Source organism: Lactuca virosa, chromosome 3 (assembly GCF_052849685.1).
Source record: "Lactuca virosa cultivar CGN04683 chromosome 3, Lactuca_virosa_CGN04683_v6, whole genome shotgun sequence".
Classification (NCBI taxonomy): Eukaryota; Viridiplantae; Streptophyta; class Magnoliopsida; order Asterales; family Asteraceae; genus Lactuca; species Lactuca virosa.
The window spans coordinates 374,806,417-374,831,153 of record NC_136428.1 but is presented as its reverse complement, the minus strand read 5'-3'; the positions used below and the strand labels follow the sequence as shown (position 1 = coordinate 374,831,153).

General features: G+C 36.6%; 1 non-coding gene across 1 annotated transcript; it reads right to left on the bottom strand.

Annotated features, from left to right (window-relative positions):
• Window positions 1–23,593: 23,593 nt before the first annotated feature.
• On the bottom strand, window positions 23,594–23,700 carry LOC145168277 (small nucleolar RNA R71). Its single transcript, XR_013741844.1, has one exon. It is a non-coding gene; the product is annotated as a small nucleolar RNA R71 (small nucleolar RNA).
• Window positions 23,701–24,737: the final 1,037 nt, after the last annotated feature.

Sequence of the window (24,737 nt, the reverse complement as noted above, 5' to 3'; positions counted from 1 at the left end):
TTAAAGAATATGCAGCTATAGAATCATCTCCGGTGTAAATTCCTTTGGATTTGATTAATTTTATGTAAATTTTTTGAGCAAAAGATGACTTCATTGTGTTGTATTGATTTAGAGTCAATTGAAAAGGACCGAACTAATTATCCATCATATATGGCGGTCAAATTATAGTCACATGTAAAGCACAGTCTAACTTTGGGATGGTATCAGAAAAGGATCTGAAGAATTCTCCATCATATGTTTGGTGATTTATACGGAGGAAATTATAGTCTTGATGTATAAAATTAACACTTGAAAATCTTCAAGATTTAGGGATATATAGTGGTGGCAGTATTAGGTAGATCAGCAATGGTCATGCTCCCATTTGTTTTGAGAAGGCGAGCATGGGGGTATGGGTTTACTAATAGCGTAAAGTATGTTAAGGCCTCAGATTTTATCACTGATTATGTTTCGTATCTTAAATCATGTGTTCTTAATTGCACAACAACTTAACCGTTCTTAGAGATGCACAAAGACCCGATCCGGATCCGGATCCGATCCGGTTTTCCGAGGTCATAGCCGATCCGAATAAGCCAATAATCCGAACCGGTTTCAAACCGGATTTGACCGGTTTTCCGAGGCCCCAATCCGAATCGGTTTAATCCGATCCGGTTACAATCCGATCCGAAATCCGATCCGAATTTGGTTTTTTTTTTTTTTTTTTTTTAAAAAAAAAACATTTTTTGGACCTCATATATAACACAAAATGCAACATAGGTTCATTAAAATAGTTAAAACATACATCAAACGTCGAATTAGAAAGAGTTTTTAAACTAGTTAACTAATAATAATAATAATAAAGTGGCGTTATAACGTTTAGCCAAATAGAAATAGTTTTTGTGGTCTTCCACTTCGTGTCGCCTTCACTAAAATATTCTTTAACCGTCACGCAAATAAGTAGGGGTGTCATCAATACCATATTCTTCATCTCCGTCTTCGTCTTCATCGTCATCGTCTTCGTCTTCCGGAGGTGTTGATAAGCCTTGTGCATATTCTTCATCCATGATCTCCGGTTCAACATTTTGTGGTAGTGGGCCTTCTAGTGATACCAAGTGTTGTATACGTTCCACCGAATCCAAGTAATCCTTCAAGCAAACGCAAACCTCTACCGCAACCGGGGTAAGATTCGTCCTCAACTTTGATAAAACTCTACCACTAAAAGAAAAAGAGGATTCCGAAGCTACCGTGGAAGCTTGGACGGTTAGTAAATCGCGGGCCATGACGGAGAGAATAGGAAATTGTGCTTCCTTTTCTCTCCACCAAGCCAAAAGATCCAAATTTTTAAATTGTGGTGCACTCATGAATTTTAAAAAATTTGACCCCATATAAATTCCAAGTTCGCTACTAGGGGTTAATGTGCGTGCTCTTTTGTTTTGTTCCTCCAAAAGGTAGTTATAGAGGTCGATATGAAAATCCGTTCGACCCCCACCACTACCCGATGCACCACTAGTAGAGTCGGTTACACTTGCAAAAGTGTTTGACATATCGCCATACTTTGTAGCGTAAATGTCAAACAAATTAGTAAAAGTATTATTAAAAGTGTGTATTTGGTTACGGATGTAGTTTGAGTCATCTTTGTGCAAATTTAAAGACATAGAAATTTTGGTAATCAAAGCCTCTACACCCGTAACATTGATACATGGGTTTAATGTCGCGGCACAAGTAAAAAGTGGTGGCATTTCTTTGAAATATTTGACTAGCTTTTGTCTCATTGGTCTCGTAACCAAAACAAATATTTCACTTCTCTGTTCAAAACGCTCCAATTGTGCAGACATCAACCATAATTCATTTAGTAACAACGGACTTGTAGGGTAATACACGCCCGATAAAAAAGTGGTTGATTGTTTAAAAACTTTTAACATTTCCACAAACTCTTCCATCAAATCCCAATCATAATCCGAAACCGGATTTTTTCCTTTTGAAATTGTGTCGTAAAATAATTGTAAAGCGATTCTTTGACGTGTCAAACTTTCAAACATCATACATGTTGAACTCCATCTAGTGTCAACATCCCAATGAGGACTATATGGAGTTACGTTTATGGAAATGACAAACTTTCGATATTTTTCCATTGTAGCTTTATTTTTTCCAAAAACTCTAGTTAACACAGTTTTGATTTTTTCAATCGTCGAATCTATCATTTTTAAACCATCTTGTACCGCAAGATTAATAATGTGACAAACACATCTAGTATGAAAAAACGAGCCATCCAAAATAGGTTTATATTTTGCAATTAATCTTTTTGCCGCGACGGTATTATTACTTGCATTGTCAAACGAAATAGAGAAGATTTTGTCGCGTAAATTATAAGTCTCTATAACGCTTACTAAAATTGCAAATAATCGTGCCCCCGTGTGAGGATGCGCAAAAAGTTCAAAAGCAATAACTCATTTGTTCATTACCCAAGTAGTGGGATCTATCCAATGTGCCGTGACGGCAAGATAGCTTTTGGGACAACTACCGGTGGAGGACCAAACATCACACGTTAAAGAAACACCGGTTTTTATATTTAAAAATCCCAATTGCATATCTTTTTTGGCTATATCCCAATACTTTAAAGCATCACGTCTAAGAGAAGTGCGACTTACTTGCCGGTATTGTGGTTGCATTTTTTCCCGCAAAATCCTTGTTAATCGTGGGTTGTCGAAGTGGCTGAAAGGCAAGCCCTCTTGAATGACAAACTTGCAAAAGCTTTCACGAATGTCATCATTGTTGTAAATAAAGATCGAACCGTCGGGAGTAATATTTGGTTGATCCGGATCGCCTTGACCTTTTACAACCGGACACGTTTTTGTTGTATGACTCCTCAACGTACTATTGCCATCTTTTCCCAAAAACATCCCGCATTGCTTGCACCTTGCTTTTTCTTTCCCGTTCGACAACAAACACAAATCGTAATGTTCCCAAACATCTTTACTCCGAGTGGTTGGTAAGATTTTAACCACCGTTGCATCCGACTCTTGAGCCGCGGTAGAATTTCGGGAGCTCATTTCTTGGAAGATTATGAAAATAAAAGTATAAAGTAGAAGTAGAAAGTAGTAGAAATGTGTGTAAAATGTAAATGGAGAAAATAGGTTGTATTTATATGTGTTTGGAAGGGCAAAAAAGTCAAGAAAAGTCAAACTAGCCGTTTTTTCCCCTTTCCAACGGCTATAAAAAAAAAAAAAAAAAAATTCAAATTTCCGAAATTTCAACGGTCAAAAAAAAAAACGGATCGGATCCGGTTTCGGATCCGGTTTGAACCGAATCCGGTTCTCAATCCGAGGGTCAATCCGAAATGATGTCCGAATACGCAATCCGGTTTCGATCCGGTGGCCGGTTTAATCCGATCCGGTTCGGTCAAAACCGGTTTTGACCAAATCCGGTTTTCGGATCGGATCGGATCCTAGAGCCCAATCCGGTTTTTGTGCCCATCTCTAAGTCCGTTCTACATGACATTTCTAATTTTCTCATAAAACACCTAATAAGATAGTTAGTATTGACACAAATATAGTGAGTTTCAAAATAATTTCTCGATTTAATCGAGACAATAACAAGTGATAGAATTAATTTCTTTTAATGAGAATACATGCTTTTGATATTTAAAAGACTTTTACTTACATAATAGATAGAATGTTGAGCATCATCTTGATCCTTTACCAATATGAGACTCGTTGTATTGGTAGACACTTTGAGATATAGGAACAATAATTCTCTGTGTAGTGGCTTTACTGGTAATGGTGCTAAAGATATATATTTCTTTAATTCTTGGAAAGCTTCTTCATGTTTTTTAGTCCATTCAAATCTTTTGTTCTTCTGTAGAATATTGTACAAGGGCTTACATCTTTTTGATGATTTTGAAATGAATTTGTTTAAGTTCACCACTCTGCGTGTTAATCTTTAGATGTCTTTCGTGGAAGATGGGGACTTCAAGTTGATGATTTCCCTAATTCGTTTTGGAGTTGCCTCTATACCTATCTTAGTTACCATATAACCTGTGAATGTTCCTGCTTTTACACCAAAATGGCACTTTGAAGGGTTAAGTTTCATGTAGAAATGATATAGGATGCTGAATGATTCTTTAAGATCTTTGAGGTGATCTTCAACTCTTTTTTACATTACCGCCATATTGCCTATGTGAACCTCCATGGTATTTCCTAGTGATCTTTGAACATCATATTGCTAATCTGTACTACGTAGCACCTACATTTTTAATCTAAAAGGCATAACTATGCATTAGTATACACATGTTGGGGTCATGAAGGTTGTATCTTCCTAATTAAATGCTCCATGTTATTGGGTTTGTCCTTTTTTTCCCAGAAGTTATTTTAGGTGACCATTTCTCATCAGATAACTGATTTCTTTTCTAAGAGCAATGCAATCTTCTATGTTATGACCAAAATCTTCATGGGACAGACACTATTTGGACCTGTCTTTCCAAGTGGATGCTTTTTCATTCTTTTTGGGCTATCTAGCTTTATCTCCTAGATTTTTCATCACATAGAATAACCTTGAAACATCAATAGAAAAACAATAGTCAATTATCTTATGACAATGTTATTCTTTTTTTTCATCTTCAAGAACGTTGACTTGGTAGTGGTTATCAGGTATTGTATAAAACTTAGGTTTGTAGAATTTTTTAGAAAGTGTTATGACTTTTTTGTTGGGATTTTCATAGGATGTTGGCGTATTGATCCTCTTGTGGCTCTTCCTATATTTTTCCAATCTTATGAATCTCAGAGCCCTGTTCGCCACTTCATCCAATCTCTTGCATTAGGTCATTACAAGATCCTCATAGAATTGAAAATATTTTTCAGACCCATATTGAAACCTTCTACAAGACTAGTAACATGTATGTTTAGATTTTCTAATGCTTCTCTTCGAATCATTTTACATAATATTTGAGAGATTCATCAATATCTTGAGTTACTATATAGAGATCACTAGTTAGCCTTTCAAAAGTTCTATTGCATGATAATTGATTATTAAACATATTGACGAGATGTGAAAATGATTTAATAGAGTAAGGTGAACATTTAACATCCATTTCATTATAGATCTTATAAGTGTTAAATTAAAACCCTTGCATAAACATGATTCTCTAAGATGCAAATAATGGGAATGATCTCCATTTTTTCCCTATCTGTTAATGTATCCCTTTAGGAATACGTTAAAGATAACAGAACTGCTATCTTTAGGACAACCTAGTTAATGGTCCCTACCCGGCGTAGCGCCTAACCCGGGCCCATGCCCTTGTGGTCTCGCACTAGGATCTCGGTACTTGGCGCTCTTGCACCCAGGTCCAATTCCAGACAACAATATCTGGTCTATAATAAGCCAAAATATAGTTGTCCACTCCTTAGAGCAAAACGTGTACCGCTCAGAGCGTTGGTTGTTGTCTCCTCTACACCAATAGTAGGCGACCCCAAGTGGTGTACGATCCACCAATGGTACTCCTCCACGTCCTGTCGGCACAGAAGGGACAAAGGATACTGTTTGGGATCATGCTAAGAGAATAACAGGTACAAAAGGAACCCTTCTACTTTAGAGGAAGGGATCGCCTCCTCCTATCTAAAACCCTAATCTCCATACCCCCAAATACACTCATACTAACTAGACCGTCAGAGCTTGGTCCCGGGACCACGTCCCAGACATCGACTAACGTTGCTTCTTCATTGTTGTGATTACAGGGCTTAACTCATACGGAACCACCACGAGACGACGTTAAGTTCACAACACTTATCACAACATTTGGCGCCATCCGGGCGTATACTTAGAGTTACACAACCTTGATACGACACTAGACGTCGGCGGTGACGGTGACGGGAAAAAGATATGTGGCACCCGACGGAGGAGAGACAAGTCCACTCAGATCTATGACATCACTCGATGGCACACAAGAGTCTGTATCAGAAGGACAAACCTCCACTCAAACGCCAACTTCACAAGCACCAGGCTCCATGGCAGACACCGCAGCGACGACAATAGCTGTATTATGGTGTAAGGGTCGAATTGTTGTAATTAGTCGAAATGTATTTTGTACTCTTCGAATGTTTTGTAATGTATTTTACTATGACGCTTTTATTCGAAGCTTAAGTGTCTATGCCTTAGTATATTTTTTGTACGCTTTCTGTTCCCTATAAATAGGGTTATTTACTAGAGTTAGATAAGAGTTTTTACAGACCTGCCTATTGTACTCTGTAAACATACGAAAGCGTAATAGAGCTGAAACAAGATCATATTTACATCCGGTGTTCAATTTCATATTCATACTTGAATTCATACTCTGATTAATTCAATACTCGATTCTTTGATTCATCAATTGGTATCAGAGCAGGAATCACATCTGTGATCTGATTTTCATCCATTCAAAAAGTTTTTGAATCAAATTTTTGGTTCAAAAGTTTCCGCACTTTTTGATCGTGAAAAATTTGTCTAGATTTCATTTTTTGATTTGATTCTGCATTTGAATTGTTGAATCGAGTGTTTTTCTTTCAATTCCGATTTGAATCAACTAGTTTGTTTTCAAATTTTCCAATTCTTCTTAAAAAGTTTCAAATTCAGCTTCCGTACAACAATGGCGAGTTTCAATCTCAATTCGATGACCTCGTTTTCTCATCTGTTAGGATCATCAACCAAAATTCCAATGCTAATCCCTGAATATTATGATCAGTGGGCTGATCGTATGCAGGATTATCTGAATGGTCTTGATGAAGAATTATGGTCATGTATCACTGGAAATGTCAATGTTCTAGTGAATGTTCAACCAATCGGATCTTCTTCCATAAGTTCTGATGTTGATAATCAATCTGATCGTCTGAAGAAACTGGAAAAGAGGTGTATGAGGGAACTGCGAGGAGCTTTACCTCCAGTTGTGTACAACTATATAAGGAGTTGTACAACTGCAAAGGAGATCTGGAACAGTCTGAAAGATAAGTTTCAAGGAAGTGAGAAGACGAAAATCAATTCAGTCAAACAGTGTTTGGTTGAGCTGAAAAATTTCAGACAAAAAGAAGGTGAAACAATCGAAGTCTACTATGATCGACTAAATGAGTTAATCTATCGTTGTAATCGCTATGGAATTACCAGGACTTCAATGGAATTCAATCTCATCTTTGTGATGGGTCTTCGAAAAGAATAGAGAAGCGTTAGTATGATGGTGAAGAATCAGCAAAGTTTTGATACATCAACTCTCAATGATTTGTACAATCAGTTGAAAACACACGAAACTGAGGTAAATGAAATTGATGAAGAGACGAAACTAAATTTGGGAGGTCCATTCGCACTTATGTCAAAGATATCTGAGAAAGAAGCAGAAAATGGTGATTCTGAGGAAGAAGAAGGATTCATCATGAATTCGGATGATGAGACAATAGCTTTTTACTCGAATAATCGTGTTAAGACGTTTTTCAAAAAGCCGTTCAATCCGAAAACTAAGCTTGCTGAGGTAAAAGGAAGTGCTGTGAGTAAAATTGCTGATGAGGAGAAAAAGAAAGTTGAGAAGAAAGATTCGAAAATGTCTGAAGGAAAGATTGAGAAAAAGCTGAAAGGTGATGCTGGAATAGATTGTCATTATTGCAACGGTGCGAATCATCTTGCGAATGACTGTATGCTTCGGAAGAAGGATGAGAGGAAGAATAAAGTCAAGGATGAGGCGTATTATGTAGAGAGGCTTGAGGAGGTTCGTGCGAAAGCCAAGAATTTGTCATTGGTTGCAAAGGGTGAACATGAGGATGAAGATGGAACTTATCAAATTTTGTCATCCGGATCAGACGATGAAGAAATGAGAAATCCAACACATGGAGCGATGTATGCGAAAATGGAGGAGGACTCAGATAATGAGGAATTCGAAGTGAAAGGACGATGCTTCGTATCCAAAACGCCAGACAAATCTCCAATGACAACAAAGGTACGTAAAATTCTCGAATCTTTTAATATTCCTACACATGCTTATGATTCTGAACTAATATCTTTTGATGAGACGGTTACTTATTTTGATTCAATTGTTGTGTCTGCTAGCAATGATGCCAACAAATTGTCCATGGAGTTATTAGAGACCAAAAAGAGATTAGACTTGAAAATAAGCAAAATTGAATGTTTGGAATTAGAAATAACAAATATTATGTGTGATAGGGATACTTTAACGAGTGAAGTCAAACTTTTGTTAGCACAAAGAAACATTTATTGTAATTCTGCTAAAAGACTTTATGGCAAATTAACTGATTTACATCATTCATGTGACATAAGTAAAGAGCAACATAGAAAATTACTACCTTTTCTAGCATTCGAAAGAGCTAAGGTAGATAATATTTCGTATGATTGTGAGCAAATAATAGCTGATTTTGACAAAGTTCCTGATCATAGATATAAATATGGAATTGTCAAAATTGATGAATTTCTTGATACGAATGAATTAGTTAACATCGTGAATGATACTTTGACGAAATCTGAACAAATTCAAATTTTGAAAAAGACTGAGAATTCAACATCTGATTCTCAATCTAATTTTGCTGATATTGAAGATAATTCTGACAATATTAGTGAAATTAGTGAACTTGAAGATGTTGATTGTTCTCAGTTGTCTGTTGTTAATGTTGCATCAACATCTAAAGGGAAAGAAAAAATTAAGGATTTGATGGTTGAAAATGAAAATGATATACCTTCAACTTCGAAAGTTTGTGATATGAACTTTGTGGATCTCAAGGACAGTCAAACTGATGATAGTGATGATGAAGATGAAGAGAAAATTTCGAAGGAAAAGAAATCTTCAAAGGAAGAAGAAACTCCTCGAATAGTGCTTGATCAAGTGTATGGTGATACACAAGAGTTCGAAAAAGTAATGAATGAAAAAGGTGAACACTATCTTGAAACGAATACAGTGGTTTATCCAAATTTCAATTGTACAGATGATTTCATTTTTCCAAATCAAGTTTTCGTAACTACTGGAAATGTTGAGAATATCAAACCAGAATTAAAGAAGTTAGTTGAGGAGGATAATTCAAAAACAACTGATGAAAGTTTTTTCGCAAATCAAAGCACAGTTGAAAACAACTTAACAAAGAATTCGTATGTGTTCCAACGTCAAAAACCACAAAGAAATGTTGAAAAATCAAAAATTGAAAAAGAGAATTCAAAACAAGTTGAAAAGGAAAATGAAAAAGTTGTCAAACTAAACTCTAAGGAATTTAAAGATCAAATTGACAAATTTTCGAAGGAAAACAACATTTCAAAAAGACAAGCTAGGAAGAAAATATTTTGGCAGAATATTGAGTCTAAAAAGATGTCTGAATCACAATCACCCAAAAATGTTTTCAAAGCTAAAAATTCCTCTTTTTCAACAAATAATCAACGTTCATCACAATCAAATCATTCAAGGTCTGAAGTGCATAAACAACCAAGGTTTTCGAAAGTTTCAGAAACTAACAATTCAAGAACATTTTCAAATAAATCAAATCAAAATCAAAAAAATTTTCAACGTCAACATTTTAAATCAACAGTTGATACATCATATGCTCAATCTTTTCTAACAAATCCAAAAGTTGATTTTGTTCCTCAAAAGCCAAATTTTCCTAATCATACGAAGAAAGAAACTATGAAAACTTCACGTGAAAAAGGAATAACTTCAAGGAAGAACATTGATCATTGGCTTGAAGGCAAAGGAAAGATGTATCAGTCGAATACATTTTCAAAGGAGCAAATTCACGAAGCATATGAGAAGTATGTGAATACTTCATCAAACAGCAGTTCATCTTCTAAGGATTCGAACATATCAGTCAAAGCTTGGAAACAAATATTAAAAGCAAAGAATGTTCATTCACAAACTCATAATTCGAAGGGTAATGTCAGTGAACATTCGAAACCATCAACAACTTATGTTTCAGTTCCTTTAAATGAAGATGTAAACTTAATTGATAGTCTCAAAACCAAAGTTTGTGATTGGGTTAAAAGTTCTTCATTACATTCGAAATTGAAATCTAATTTCCAAGGACCCAAAAAGCCTTGGGTACCTAAATTTTTCCATTGATTGTAGGTACTATGTGACGAGCAATATGATAATAAATGGTACATCGATAGTGGTTGCTCTCGTCACATGACTAGGAAGAAGGAAAATTTACATGATTTTCGAAGTCTCAAAAATGTTGGAGTAGTGAAGTTTGGGAACAATCAAAAATGTCAAGTCAAAGGATATGGGAAGATCACGAATGGACAATTCACAGTGAATCGTGTTGCATATGTTGAAGGTCTTCAACATAACTTGATAAGTGTTTCTCAACTTGTTGTGGGCACTGGCAATCAAGTTCTTTTTAACGAAGAAGGAAGTGTTATTTCGAATGTCAACACAAAAGAAGTGTTACTGAAATCCAAAAGGAAAGGTGGCATGTTCACTCTGGACATCAATCCGATAGTAGGGAAACCTGCTATATATCTTCTTTCGAAAGCAACAGCAGACTTAAGTTGGCTATGGCATCGAAGACTTTCTCATCTCAATTTTCGAAACATCAATAAACTTGTGGTACAAGATTTGGTAAGAGGTTTACCTGTACTTAAATTTGACAATGATTCTTTATGTGCAGCTTGTGAAGTTGGCAAGCAACATAAACAAGGTCATCCAATTACGATCGATTCGAAAATTGTCGCACCTTTGGAGCTCTTACATATTGATTTGTGTGGTCCTTCGACAGTTTCAACTCTCAACAAGAAAAGGTACATTTTAGTTATTGTTGATGATTTTTCCAGATTTATGTGGGTTTATTTTCTCAGGCTTAAATCCGAAGTTGCACAAATCATGATTGACTTTATCAAAAAGATGGAAACAACATTGAAGAAGATTGTACGAAAAATTAAAAGTGATCATGGAACTGAATTTAAGAACAAGGTCCTTGATTCATTTTTGGTGGACAAATGGATTTCGCATAACTTTTCATCTCCATACACACCACAACAAAATGGTGTTGTTGAACGAAGAAATAGGTCTCTATGCGAAGCGGCAAGGACTATGTTGGCATATGCGAATCTTCCACAATACCTTTGGGCTGAAGCAGTATCCACCGCATGTTTCACTCAAAACAGATCTTTCATTCATCGTCGTTTTAACATTACTCCATATGAAATTCTCAACAATCGAAAACCTAACGTCAAATTTTTTCATGTTTTCGGATGCATGTGCTTCATTATGAATTTCAAGGATAATCTTACGAAATTTCAAGCTAAAGCAGATGAAGGGATTTTCTTGGGATACTCGCATAATTCAGTCGCATATCGTGTGTTGAATAAGAGAACACGAAAAGTTGAAGAAACTTTTAATCTTACATTTGATGATTACTACATTAAACAAACTACCTCACAGTTTGAAAATCATCCTATTCTGAAAAACATACAAGATGAATTTGAATCCTCACAAACCTTAGATATTGATTATGATTTAATTTTTGGAATTTCAGATCATGCTGTTGATGCTGAAATAAATGCAAATGATAATCATCTCTCTGAACTAACGAAGCTTACAGATGATTTAACATCAAATTCTCCAGAGAAAGGCGAAAGTATGCAAAACAATCCAGTGGAGGGGGAGCAATTGGATTCGAATACTCTAGTTGAGGAAGAGCATTCTTTCGAGGAGGAGAATGGAAGATTGAATGTTGATGTTGAGGGGGAGCATAATGTTGAGGGGGAGCATTTAGAAAACATTGAGAATAATAATGATTTTGATGATGTTTGTTCGATTGCAGGTTCAGAGAATGATGATATGTACGAAGATGCACCTTTGGAATTTGATCCAGCATATCCGCCAATGGAAAAGTGGACAAGAGATCATCCGAAGGATCAAGTAATTGGGAATCTACAAGAGGGAGTTTTAACAAGGGCTCAAATTCGTGCAAAGAATGAGGTATTGAATACTCATCAAGAATTTTGCATGTTCAATGTTTTCATCTCTAAAATTGAACCAAAAACAATTAAGGTTGCAATGGAACACTCAGATTGGGTTGTTGCAATGCAATCTAAATTGTTTGAATTTGAAAGAAACAAGGTTTGGAGATTAATTCCTAAACCTGAAAATGTTTCGATTGTCGGGTTAAAATGGATTTTCAAAAATAAATCCGACAAAGATGGAAACATTGTTCGAAACAAAGCCAGACTTGTTGTTTAAGGATATTCACAACAAGAAGGAATCGACTATGAAGAAACTTTTGCCCTTGTCGCAAGACTCGAGGCTGTTCGTATATTTCTGGCCTATGCAGCTCACAAAGATTTTGATGTTTATCAAATAGACGTGAAGTGTGCATTTCTAAATGGAGAGCTTGAAGAAACTGTTTATGTGGAACAACCCCCAGGTTTTATTAATGAAGAATATCCAGATCATGTTTATATTTTAGATAAGGCAGTTTATGGTTTGAAACAAGCACCATGAGCATGGTATGCAACTCTTACTTCATTTTTGAAACAATCTAAATTTAAACAAGGATCTATTGATCCCACATTATTTCGAAAGAAAGTTGGGAATCATCTAATGCTTGTTCAAATTTATGTTGATGATATTATTTTTGGCTCAACTGACCCTGCCTTGTCTAGAGAATTCGAAGATCTGATGAAAAGAAAGTTTGAAATGAGCATGATGGGAAAAATCAATAATTTTCTTGGACTGAATATTCGTCAAAACAGAGAAGGGATTTTTATTAATCAGGAAAAATATACGAAAAATCTGCTAGAAAAGTTTGGATTGACGAATAGCACAAAGTTACGAGTTCCAATGGCAACTGGCATAAAGTTGACACCTTCGTTAGATAAACCTGCAGTTGACATAACTCTTTATAGGAGCATGATTGGTTCATTACTTTATCTTACAACAAGTAAACCTGATATCATGTTTTCTGTGTGTAATTGTGCTAGGTATCAGTCTAATCCACGAGAACCACATCTCACTGCTGTGAAGAATATCTTTCGTTATCTTAAAGGAACAATTTCGTTAGGATTGTGGTATCCTTTGAAAACTGGATTCTTTGTACAAGCATATTCGGATGCAGACTTGGGTGGTTGTAATCTTGATCGGAAAAGCACAAGTGGTGGATGTCAATTTCTCGATGGCAAATTAGTGAGCTGGCAGTCGAAAAAGCAAACATGTGTCTCAATCTCAACAGCTGAAGCAGAATATGTGGCTGCTGCTGCTTGCACTTCACAAATTATATGGATTCAAAGTCAATTGCGTGATTATGCAATCAATATGAAAAAGATTCCATTATATTGTGATTCTCAAAGTGCAATAAGAATTTGTCATAATCCTGTGTAGCATTCGAAGACTAAACATATAGCACTTCGTTATCATTTCATCAAAGATCACGTGGAGGATGGAAATATTGAAGTACATTTCGTGAAAACAACTGATCAGTTAGCTGATATTTTCACGAAACCTTTAGATGAAAAATCCCTTGTGAAAATTATAGAAGGGCTTGGAATGATCGATGGAAATTAGTTCCATGCGAAAAAGGAGAATGATGGTTAACAAGGAATGAATCAGAGGCGATGAATAAAAGACAATGCAAAGTCATTCAACATTCAGAGGTTACTGTTCATAGTCAACGCTTCGACCCCTTCGAATTCGTACATTTGTTACTTATTTTAAGGGTTGATTAAGAGGTTACTGTTCATAGTCAACGCTTCGACCCCTTCGAATTCGTACATTTGTCACTTATAAGGGGATGATAAAATTTCGTATTTTTGCAACAAGTACAATTTATTTTTAATTTTCGAAAATTCAAAAATCCAAAAAGATTTTTGTTTGTTTTGTCATTTAATTTTCGAAAATTCAAAAATCCAAAAAGATTTTCATTTGTTTTGTCATTTCATTTTCGAAAATACAAAAATCCAAAAAGATTTTCGTTTGTTCTGTCTTTACTTTTGAAAAATCAAAACAACAAAAATATTTTTATTCTTATTTCTTTTTAGTATTTTGTTGCAAATAATCATGAAGATACAGAGTGGATTATGCTAGCAGTTCTAGGGTCAGGTACATTTTTCGTATGAATCGATAAATTTTTCATCCTTTGAACTAGTTAAGTTGTCCCTAGAAGCATGTTGCTGCATCCAAAAGCCTCCAATGACTCAATGTGTGTGTACGAAAGCCTTAATGAAATTTTTCATACGAAAATTTCTTCCCAATCAGGCTTATATTCACATTAGTCTCTAAGCTACCTGACTCTTCTCAAAATGATTTAAGAGTTTACTGTTTGGTCCAAATATAACATAGGTACTTTTCGTGTCTTACATCAATCTTTTTCATCTATAAAGTTCTTACACGATCACACACGAAGACATATGTCCGAGAGGTCTCTGATCAAACCCATCGAGACTTAGACATATCAAAAATCTATGTTTATGATCTGACATCATGAGACCGTGATGAAAGTGAAACCCAATTTTCACTACACTTTTAAGGAATTGACGGGGAACAATGTTCCAGATTTTCACGAAATTTTTGTTTCTGTACAAAAATTCGAAACTCCAAATCATATTCATTTCGAATGAGTGGTCTTGATCAAACATTCGAAACCCATGATGTTTGTTACCCAACAAGATCCAGCACAAATTTTTGTTCTTGAATATGAGTTCCGTGTGAGTTTCATTCGAATGTCAAAGTCATTTCAAATTTATCAAAGCAAACTTGTCACTGACTACACTGGTCAAACAAGTAATTTCGGTTACAATTTATCACCTTATGTTTAGGTTGACATGTAACGAAATTTTTGAACTACCCACGAAGCTTAATAAAAGAAGCCCTTCGATAATTATCAACAAGTATTCGATTGTAATTCACGGGAACCTACACAAGCTATTGATCATTTCTCTTAATGATTAATGAAGTAATCTTTGCCCGGGATTTCATCTGCTTTCGTGTCAATTATTTGACATCACAATATTCCAAATTTTTCTTATCTTTGTTTCTTGTCTACATTCTTTGGAACACTGCACTCACGAAATCCTTGAGGCTCTGAGTAATACCAACTCATGCTAATGATTTCAAACTTCTGGCGTATGACTTCGCTTTTCATCCCAAAAGTGAAAGAGCCTTGCTTCCATTGGAAGGGTTCTGACGGTTACAATATTCTTGGGGAAAACAAGACATGCTGTTTATAAATGACGTATGGTATTCTGTCCGTTTTTCAAGGCGATGTGACAGCTACTTTTTGACGCATGGCTACTTTTACGTAGTAATGGTCCGATTTTCAAGGTGCCACCAGGGCCGGTCCAGACGGTGGACAACCCGGGCGACCGCCCAGGGCCCACGCCTCTTGGGGGCCCAAAATTTCTTGGCTATGTAGTGTATATATATAAAAAAAATATTACCTAAATGATTTTTAAGGCCAAAATTTGGTTCATACTCAAACTAGGTCAAAAGATAAACAATTTGGCTTGCTTGTTATTACTAATTGAACGTGTTTATAGTGAAAAATAAATGATATTTTTTTTGAATCTTCATTATATTTGTCTGTAAGGTGTACTTTTTTTTCTTTTCGCCCCGGGCCCCATATACGTTTGGACCGGCCCTGGGTGCCATGTCGGATATCATTATTTACCTATCCCGCTTAAAATTCAAACTTCAGGGTTACATATAAAAGGGGATTCAAGGGTTCATTATCAGTTTACGCGATCAAAAAGAAAAAAATTCCCAAATTCTCTGATCATCAAAATCTTCAACCCTAACAATGGCGACTTCTGCTCATGTTGATTCTCATACCACTGAAGATGCCTCTTCATTACCAATAATGAAGATTCAAGCAACAAACTATCACTTGGAGGGTGATGTTTCTCAATACCCGGAAGAATTGAAGATGCTAATCGTTGCTTTGAAGAACTCTATTTTGTCAAAGGCGATGTTCAGTTCATTCTCTGTTCCAATGTCATGGCTGTCTCAAGCAGGATCTACTGCTACTTACAACAAAGCTTCTGATACGATTACTTTTCATCTGGTGAATGACAAAAAGGTCAGGCTATCCAAGAAACTCTTTTGTCAAATTCTTGAAATTTCGAATTCACCTCCATATGTTGCTTTCACATTCCCTCAAATCGTTAACATGTTTAATGAAATGGGATATCAGCCTCCATTGTCTAAGATCCGTGATTTTAAGAAATCTGGTCTTCCACGACTATGGAATTTCTTATTTGGAATCTTTCTACGATGTTTCACTGGGAGAACAGTTGGTCTTGATAAGAGAAGAATGGAGGTTTATGCTAAGGTTGCTGGCATCTATTATGATCTTCAAGTGGACTATTCTACACAATTATGGAAGGAATTCCAAAAGGGTGTAGAACATATGAATGTTATTCATGGTATTTCATGTGCAAGATACTGGAGCCTGATTTTGCAATACTTTTAGAACAAGGAAGGGATTTTGGTACCTAATAATGAAGAAAAAGCCGTTTTTCAATCGTACCACTATCCGAAGGATGTCACAGATAGTGCTGAAGTTTTTCCATCAGTTGCTCGTATTCCCGATGCAATGCTTAAAAGAGTTGATCCTTCGAATTCTGTCTTGGTGGCATATTTGAAGACCATTGATTCTACAGTCGAAACTGGCATCCTCTTGGGAAGAGATGATAAGAAATCCAAGAAGACGAAGAAGACTGACACTGAGTTAAAATCTTCGAAATCTCCAAAGAAGAAGCCTGAAACAGTTGAAGTGTATGTTGCTGAGACTCAAGTGATTGAGCCAATTATTAAAGAAACACAAGAGAATGTAGTCATTCCTTCGAAGACTGGTATGTTTCGAAGAATCAAAATGAAGTCAACCCATAAAAGCAAGTCTCCTACACATAAAGTGGTTCGAAAACCTCAAATCACTCATCAAGGTGTGTTAATTAGAGAAGTGCCAGCACCTGTTTCTCTGGTGTCCAAGAAACGAAGGGCTGAGGATATGGCAAAACATTTGTCAAAGAAGAAGAAGAAGAAGACTCGAAAACTCGTGATTTCTACTGAGTCAACAGAAGATGATGATGAAAGAATTCCAGAAACCCCAGAGTTAAATCCTCACGCAGGAAGTTCAACTCCTGAGCAGACAGTCATCATACCACCCGAAGATTTGGTTGCCAAATCAGTTTCTGAGGCGGTAAGAACTTCAGGCATCCCTGCAAACGTATCTGATACGGATGCACATGTCCATATGGGTGACGGAGGTTCGAAAAATGATGATCAAGATCAATCTACTTCTGCCCCTTTCGAAAGTATTGTTTCTTTACCATCATCCACTATTCCCATTACATCAACCACTGATTCTCCTACATTTGAACATATTATCAATCAACCATTCACTTCTATTTTTTCTTCTCAATCCACTGACACACCCAAACCAACTTTGAATGTTCAAGAAACCATTTTTATGGAGACAGAAACTGACACTGAGGGGTTTGGAGGCACATTTGAAGAATTGGAATTTCATGAAGAAGAAGAGCAGTTTCCAGATCATATGCTGATGACCATGAAGCAATTTAAAATTCTGAATCAGAAGTTGAATTCGATAATTCAATCTCAAGCTGATCTGGGGGGTGGTTCATTTATTTCAAGTTTGGAGGTTGATACTATGTTGGAGATGTTCGAAGCCAGAGTTGTGAGCAAAGTATCTGGAATGCTTAAAGACTCTGAATCTCAAATTTTGGAGAAGGTTGATTATAATGATAAAAATAATGAACTTTGGATCAAATCTCAAAATTCAATGTTTACCAGTGATGTGAAAGAATTGTAGAATGTCACAAAGGAACGGCATGTTCTTTTTGCTCAAGAAGTGAAGAAAGTAAGGGAGGATGTTAATTTGTAAATTCGTGAACTCCACGAAGATATGCAAAAAGAAATTGGAAATTTTCAAAAAGATTATGCTTTTTCTGAATCAGAAGGTTGATATCATTTGTGACGCAGTCACACGATTTGTTAAATTGTATGAAAATTTGAGTCCACGACTAACTCAACTTTCAACATCCGAAAGTGCAAACTTTGAGGAAGTGATTACTTTGCTCAAGGAGTTAAAAGAAATTTCTGACAGGCCGGTTTCTTCTTCTTTGATTACTCCTGAATTTTTGTCACAAAAGTTTATCCAATTCGAAGCCATTCTCAACAAGCAGCTTGCTCCTCTCTTTCGCATATCAAGCCTTCTTCCAATAACAAATGCCCTACCTGTTTTCACAGGGGTGCAAGGGGGAGAAAGAAAAACTAGTGAGTCGAAGGCTAGTGGTGAAGATGCGAAAGTTGTAGGAAGGTATTTTCATCAAAGATCCCAACAACAAAGCCAGTAATAGTTTCTGCTGGGATGGTTACTTCAACAGTCGTTACAACGTTACCTATTACAAGATCTATTTCGAAAGGGATTGTAATTGGTAAATCTACGGAGACTGGTGAAAGTGGTTCGAAACCAAAAGAGGCAATTGACAATCCAGCTTTGAAAGATAAAGGGAAATCGATTGTAGTGGAAATGTCAAAAGAAGAAAAGAAGGCTGCAACTGAAGCTGAAATCGAAAAACTGAGGTTGATTCAAAGCATTATGGCTCAGCGTGCTGGTGATCCGAAGGGAATGGACAAAGGTGATCCATCCAAACACTACAATTACGAAACAATCGAGGACAAGGTAGCTTATGATCACATGTATTCGTTTGAAAAGAAACCAAAACAAAGTTATTTGGTTACGAATACTGATACAAGCCAGCTGGATTTTCCGATAAATGAAATGATGTTCATCATGCCTCAATTCAAAGCTGAAGGAAATTTTAAAGAAAAAGATGAAGGTACACACATGAAAATTCGTTTTCATGCTGTTCTTGCAAAAGCTCCTGAGGAAGTGTGGTCATTGGTTAAAATCAAGAAAGTGATCAGTATGAAAAAGGATGTGGTATTCGAAAACACAGTCCAAAATTTCAAGTATGTGGTTGCCAGGGCAAATGGAAATATTTGTGAGTTTACTGTTGCAGATTTTCCATTAATGAACTTGTATGATCTTATACAAGTTGCATTATTTTTAAAAGACAAATCATTTTCATACCTTCAAAACACTGAACCAGATGAATTCAAGCTTGGGGTTGCTCACATCAAGATTTTCATAGAAAATTACTATGAGTGCTTGGCTCTTACAGATGTGGAGTTAGCTACAGCTAAACGTATGGAAATTAAAGCTCCGATGGCTCCGACGAAGACTCAAGCAGAATTGAAAAAGTATGCTGATGGTGAAATCTGCTTGAAGCCTTTTGGAATGGTATTCGCAAGAAAAGACAAAGCTGGAAAAGCTAAACGGTTCTTATTCCAGGCATGCGAAGTGGAGAGATATTAAACATCTCAATATACGAACTTAATTGTTCATATGAATCATTGCAAGAAGAACAATGAAGGAGATAAGAAAGAGCTGAAGAAGATTATCTCCTGGTACACGGAGATTCGAAGAGTGTTACTGTATTCCATCACACTTCTTACAAATTAAGGATTTCGACTATGATTACAAAGGGGGAGATTGTAAGGGTCGAATTGTTGTAATTAGTCGAAATGTATTTTGTACTCTTCGAATGTTTTGTAATGTATTTTACTAGGGCGCTTTTATTCGAAGCTTAAGTGTCTATGCCTTAGTATATTTTTTGTACGCTTTCTGTTCCCTATAAATAGGGTTATTTACTAGAGTTAGATAAGAGTTTTTACAGACCTGTCTATTGTACTCTGTAAATATACGAAAGCGTAATAGAGCTGAAACAAGATCATATTTACATCCGGTGTTCAATTTCATATTCATACTTGAATTCATACTCTGATTAATTCAATACTCGATTCTTTGATTCATCAATTGGTATCTGAGTATTCATTAATTCAATACTCGATTCTTTGATTCTTTGATTCATCAATTGATGAATCAAAGAATCGAGTATTGAATTAATCAGAGTATGAATTCAAGTATGAATATGAAATTGAACACCGGATGTAAATATGATCTTGTTTCAGCTCTATTACGCTTTCGTATGTTTACAGAGTATCATAGACAGGTCTGTAAAAACTCTTATCCAACTCTAGTAAATAACCCTATTTATAGGGAACAGAAAGCGTACAAAAAATATACTAAGGCATAGACACTTAAGCTTCGAATAAAAGCGCCCTAGTAAAATACATTACAAAACATTTGAAGAGTACAAAATACATTTCGACTAATTACAACAATTCGACCCTTACGTATGGCGACTGCCACGCGTCACAATAGAGCATTTGGTCACAACCACGACTGCAATGTCACAGATAACGGTGACTCGGCAGTCACAACCACTGGCTTCTCAGCCGCAATCGATGTTGCAGCAAGCGAGGACAAACACTTGGTCCCCAGGAACCATACTGTCCTCCGTGCAACACCCAATGTCAAACTATCTATTCTCTCCCAGAGCTGGTATGCCACACATTCCACTCTTCGCACAGCAACCACTGATATTCAATCCCTACATCTAACAGTTTCAAGGATAAATTCCCCAAGCACCACCATCGCAGGAGTCTAATCCTCACTTGTCATCAGCACAACAACTTAATTCTCATGACCAACAGTTGCAGGGGGCAAATATGTACACGCTCCAGCAGCCGAGATCAAGATCACAGTCGCATCAAAGAATGAAAATAAGCGCACAACAACAACTGTACATTTCACAGGCAGCAATATACAATCAGACATACAACAACCCATATTACGCTTCACAATTCATGATATATGGTGGATTTCCATACCCATACATGGAAAACTCGGTAAGGAGTACCAGCTCCGCTTTCTGCCAGGAGCTCTTACAATACGAGATCCCACACTCAGCGATGATACCAAACATCCCAAAGTACGATGGCACAACCGATCCAGACAAACACATTGACACTTACGAGTGGACGATAAAGTCACTGAGAATGGATAAAAAGTTCACTTACACGTATTTCCCCGTCACGTTATCAGGAAATATGGGAAAATGGTTCAAGGCACTGCGACCCGACAGCATCTTGAGGTTTTAGCAGCTCTAATACCTCTTCCTCAATAATTTCATACAATTAAGGAAGGGTAAAGGAGATGTGAACTCAATCATGGCGTGAAAGAAATAGGAGGGAGAGCCAATAAGAGTGTATTACGATAGATTCACTCTGACAACGCTAAACGTCTTGGGCCACAAGGAATTCCTTGTCACCAGTGCCTTTGATGTGCACAGATTATACCTATCTAGTTTTAATTTTATAAACTAACAAACTTATACTAACTATGCACCTATAGGCAGTGTACCTAGTCAGATTATAGTATAGCTTGGGTAAGTCGGGCGTTGATATTGCCATATTTATACATATTTTTAGAAAATATTCATTTACATTTTTACTGATAATTTGGTTATTTGCATAGAATAATGGTACTTATAAGCTAAAATTATATTTTGTAGCCAAAGTAGAAGCATTTTTTAAGAAAGGGACCAAAATTGACAATACTTGGAACTTTGGAGACTTGGAGAATCAAAAGACAAGAAACCCATGAAATCTGACAAATTCACGTCGTGAGAAATTTAGATTCACGACGTGAGTTGGAATGTTCTAGAAGATATGCATCCGGATGGAGGAATCCTTGTCGAACACGATTATCTCATATTCACGACGTGAGACTTATTGGCTCACGACGTGAACTCGGCAAAATCAGAAAGTATATATATCCTTGTCCATTACGACTTGGGAGACTTTTGGCTGATAGAAGGCATACCTAGAGGCGATTTGGAGGAGAGAAGAAGTTCTGGAAGAGGCTCTTATCACCTTGGGAGAGAAAAGTACATCAAAAGTTTATTTGTTTGGTACATTCGTTATGACTTCTATTATGAATTGTGTTTGTTTATTAGTTGCTATGAGCAGCTGAATCTAGCTACTCTTGTTTAGCTAGATGAAGCTTCTAACTTATGGTTTAGCTAATTGATAATGGATTTGCTTAGTTGGTAATTTGCTTGTGTTTGATTTGTACTACCTAGCATGTTAATATTTGTTTCTTTAGTTGTTTGAATTCATGTTCTGTGTAACTTAGTGATTATTGAATGACATGAACTTGAAAGCTAGTGATTTAGTGAACATTGAATTGCTAGAGCTAGGATCGACCAAAATCTTAGATAGTAATTGAAGTAAATAAATTTAGATGTGCTAGAGAACATAAATTATGACCATAATTGTGTTTACACAATCTTACATATCAAATTCATAATCATAACTAATTCTGTGTTTGATTGTGTGACCATGCATAGTTTTACATGAATGAGTTAATTATTGGTAAACTTAGACCTAAATTACTAATATAAAATAAATTAGATAACCAACTTTGATAATCCATGATAGTTTGCTAACCATAAGGAAGAAGTGGATTCGAACTAAACGAGAGTGTTTTCAGTAATTGACTGAATTTGAGTAAAGTTCGTCTGATCTTGTAAAATCAGATAAAACCCTTTTAAGTTGTTAATAATTAGGTTAATTTAGTAGTAAGTAGAATAATTAGTTAACACCGTTCCCTGTGATCGACACCCGACTTACCCAACTATTCTATAATTCGACTAGGTACACTGCCTAGGTACATTTTAGTTAGTTAAGTTAGTTAGGTTATAAATATAAAATTAGTGGGTACTTTTGTGCACATCAAGTTTTTGGCGCCGTTGCCGGGGAACGGCTTAGTAATTGCTAATTTATTTGCATTAAATTAATCATTCTTTTTTGTGGGGTAAAACCTGCAAAGAGTTATTTTTTTTTTTCAGTTTCAATTTTTTTTCTGCATTACAAAACTCACGACGTGAGCGTTACAGGCTCACGACGTGAATCCTGTGATCCTCGTTTTCTTAGTTTTTAGTTTGTCTTTCTTAGTTCAGTTTTACGTTTTTGTTTATTTTGTTTATCTTGCAGAATTACATGACCAGAGGGTCCAAGACACCTTTGGTGCCACCTCTTGAAGATCCAGAGTCTGCCCTTCACAAAAAGAAAGATAAGAACGTGAAAGAAGATCAAACACCAAAGAAGACACCCTTACAAGAACTCAAGTCAGTGTTCTCAAAGAAGTCGGGGAGGAAAACGGGAGAATCAAGTTCATCTTCAAAGGACAAGAGCAAAGTTGAAAACCTAGAACCAACTCCTAACCCAAACGAATCAGAATACGAATCCGAAGCTGAGTTTGGACTATATACGAGCGAACCAGAAGACGAGCCAAGCAACGAAATGGAAAATATTGACGAGATGTCCATGGGAGCTTACAAGAAACGTATCAGAGATGATGTTGGTCCAGGTTTGGTACAACCCGCGATTCCTGCCACTGCTACATTCGAGTTGAAGGGCCACATCCTTACTGCACTGAAGGATATTCCATTCTATGGAAAAGATCATGAGGATGCTTTTAAGCATTTAGATGAGGTCAATGATATTGCAGATTATTTCAATGTCCCGAACGTGAATAGAGATATTGTCTTGTTAAGGATGCTTCCCGTTACTTTTAAGGGAGCTACTAAGGACTGGTTAAAAGCACTACCACCGGGTACAATCACTACTTGGGCTCAAATGCGTGAGCGATTTCTAGATCAGTTTTGCCCACCTTCCAAGATAGCTAAACTTAAGAAGGCAATAGCCAACTTTAAGCAACAACCGGGGGAGTCATTATACGAAGCTTGGGAGCGCTACAAGGGGTTGTTAAGGAATTGTCCTCAACATGATCTAAATGTTCAACAAGAGATGTCTATTTTCTACGATGGGGTCAATGTTATGACAAGACAACTTCTTGACTCTCAAGGGCCATTGACAAAGAAGAATCCAAGGGAGGTCAAGGAGTTAGTTGAAGAATTCGCAAGACACTCTCGTGAGTACCACAACCCAAGACAAGATGTAGCAAAAGGTAGTAGGGGTACACATTCTGAAGAAATGGCTGCTATGATGGCGATGCTCAATACTATGGACAGGAGATTGACACAAATGGACCAATCAATTCATGCAATTAAAGTTGGTTGTGAACGATGTAATGGTCCACACTTGACTAAAGATTGCAACTTGGATGAGTATGGGAACAAAAGGGCTCAAGTTTGCTATTCAAGTGGAGATAAATACGATGAAGACTGGAGGAAACGAAAGAAAGAGTGGCTGCCATATGATGAATACAATAAGCAAAAGGAAGAGAAATTTAAGCAGACATGCCAAGGCTTCTATCAAAAAGAGCAACCACCAGCCGAAAACAAAGTAAACTTGGAAAATATTTTGACCCAATTTATGGAAGCATCCGAGAAAAGGCATGATGAGACCGATGCAGTGCTAAAGGAACACATGAATATGATGAAAGAACATCACAAAATGATGATTGACCAGCAAGCTTCATTAAGAAATCATCAAGCATGGATTCATAGTTTAGAAGTCCAAGTTGGTCAACAGGGGCGGACGCAGGATTTTACAGTAGGGGTTGCACGGGAGAGTTAGGGGGTTGCACGGTAGTAGAAAAAATAAAATTTTCGAAAATTTTTGAAAAATTTTCCACTCCGGCCGGAAAAGTTAGGGGTTGCCGGTGCCACCGTGGACCACCCCTAGGTCCGCCCCTGTTGGTCAACTCACTACTTTGGTGAATAACAAATTATCTTCACAACTTCCCGAAAAGAAAGCTCAACCTCATGTTATAGCTATTGATACTGAAGAAGAGGCAATCTCTGAGTTTTTGGAGGCACTAGAAGTGGAACCAAAGCAGCCTGATCCAAAGCCGAAGAAGCCGAAG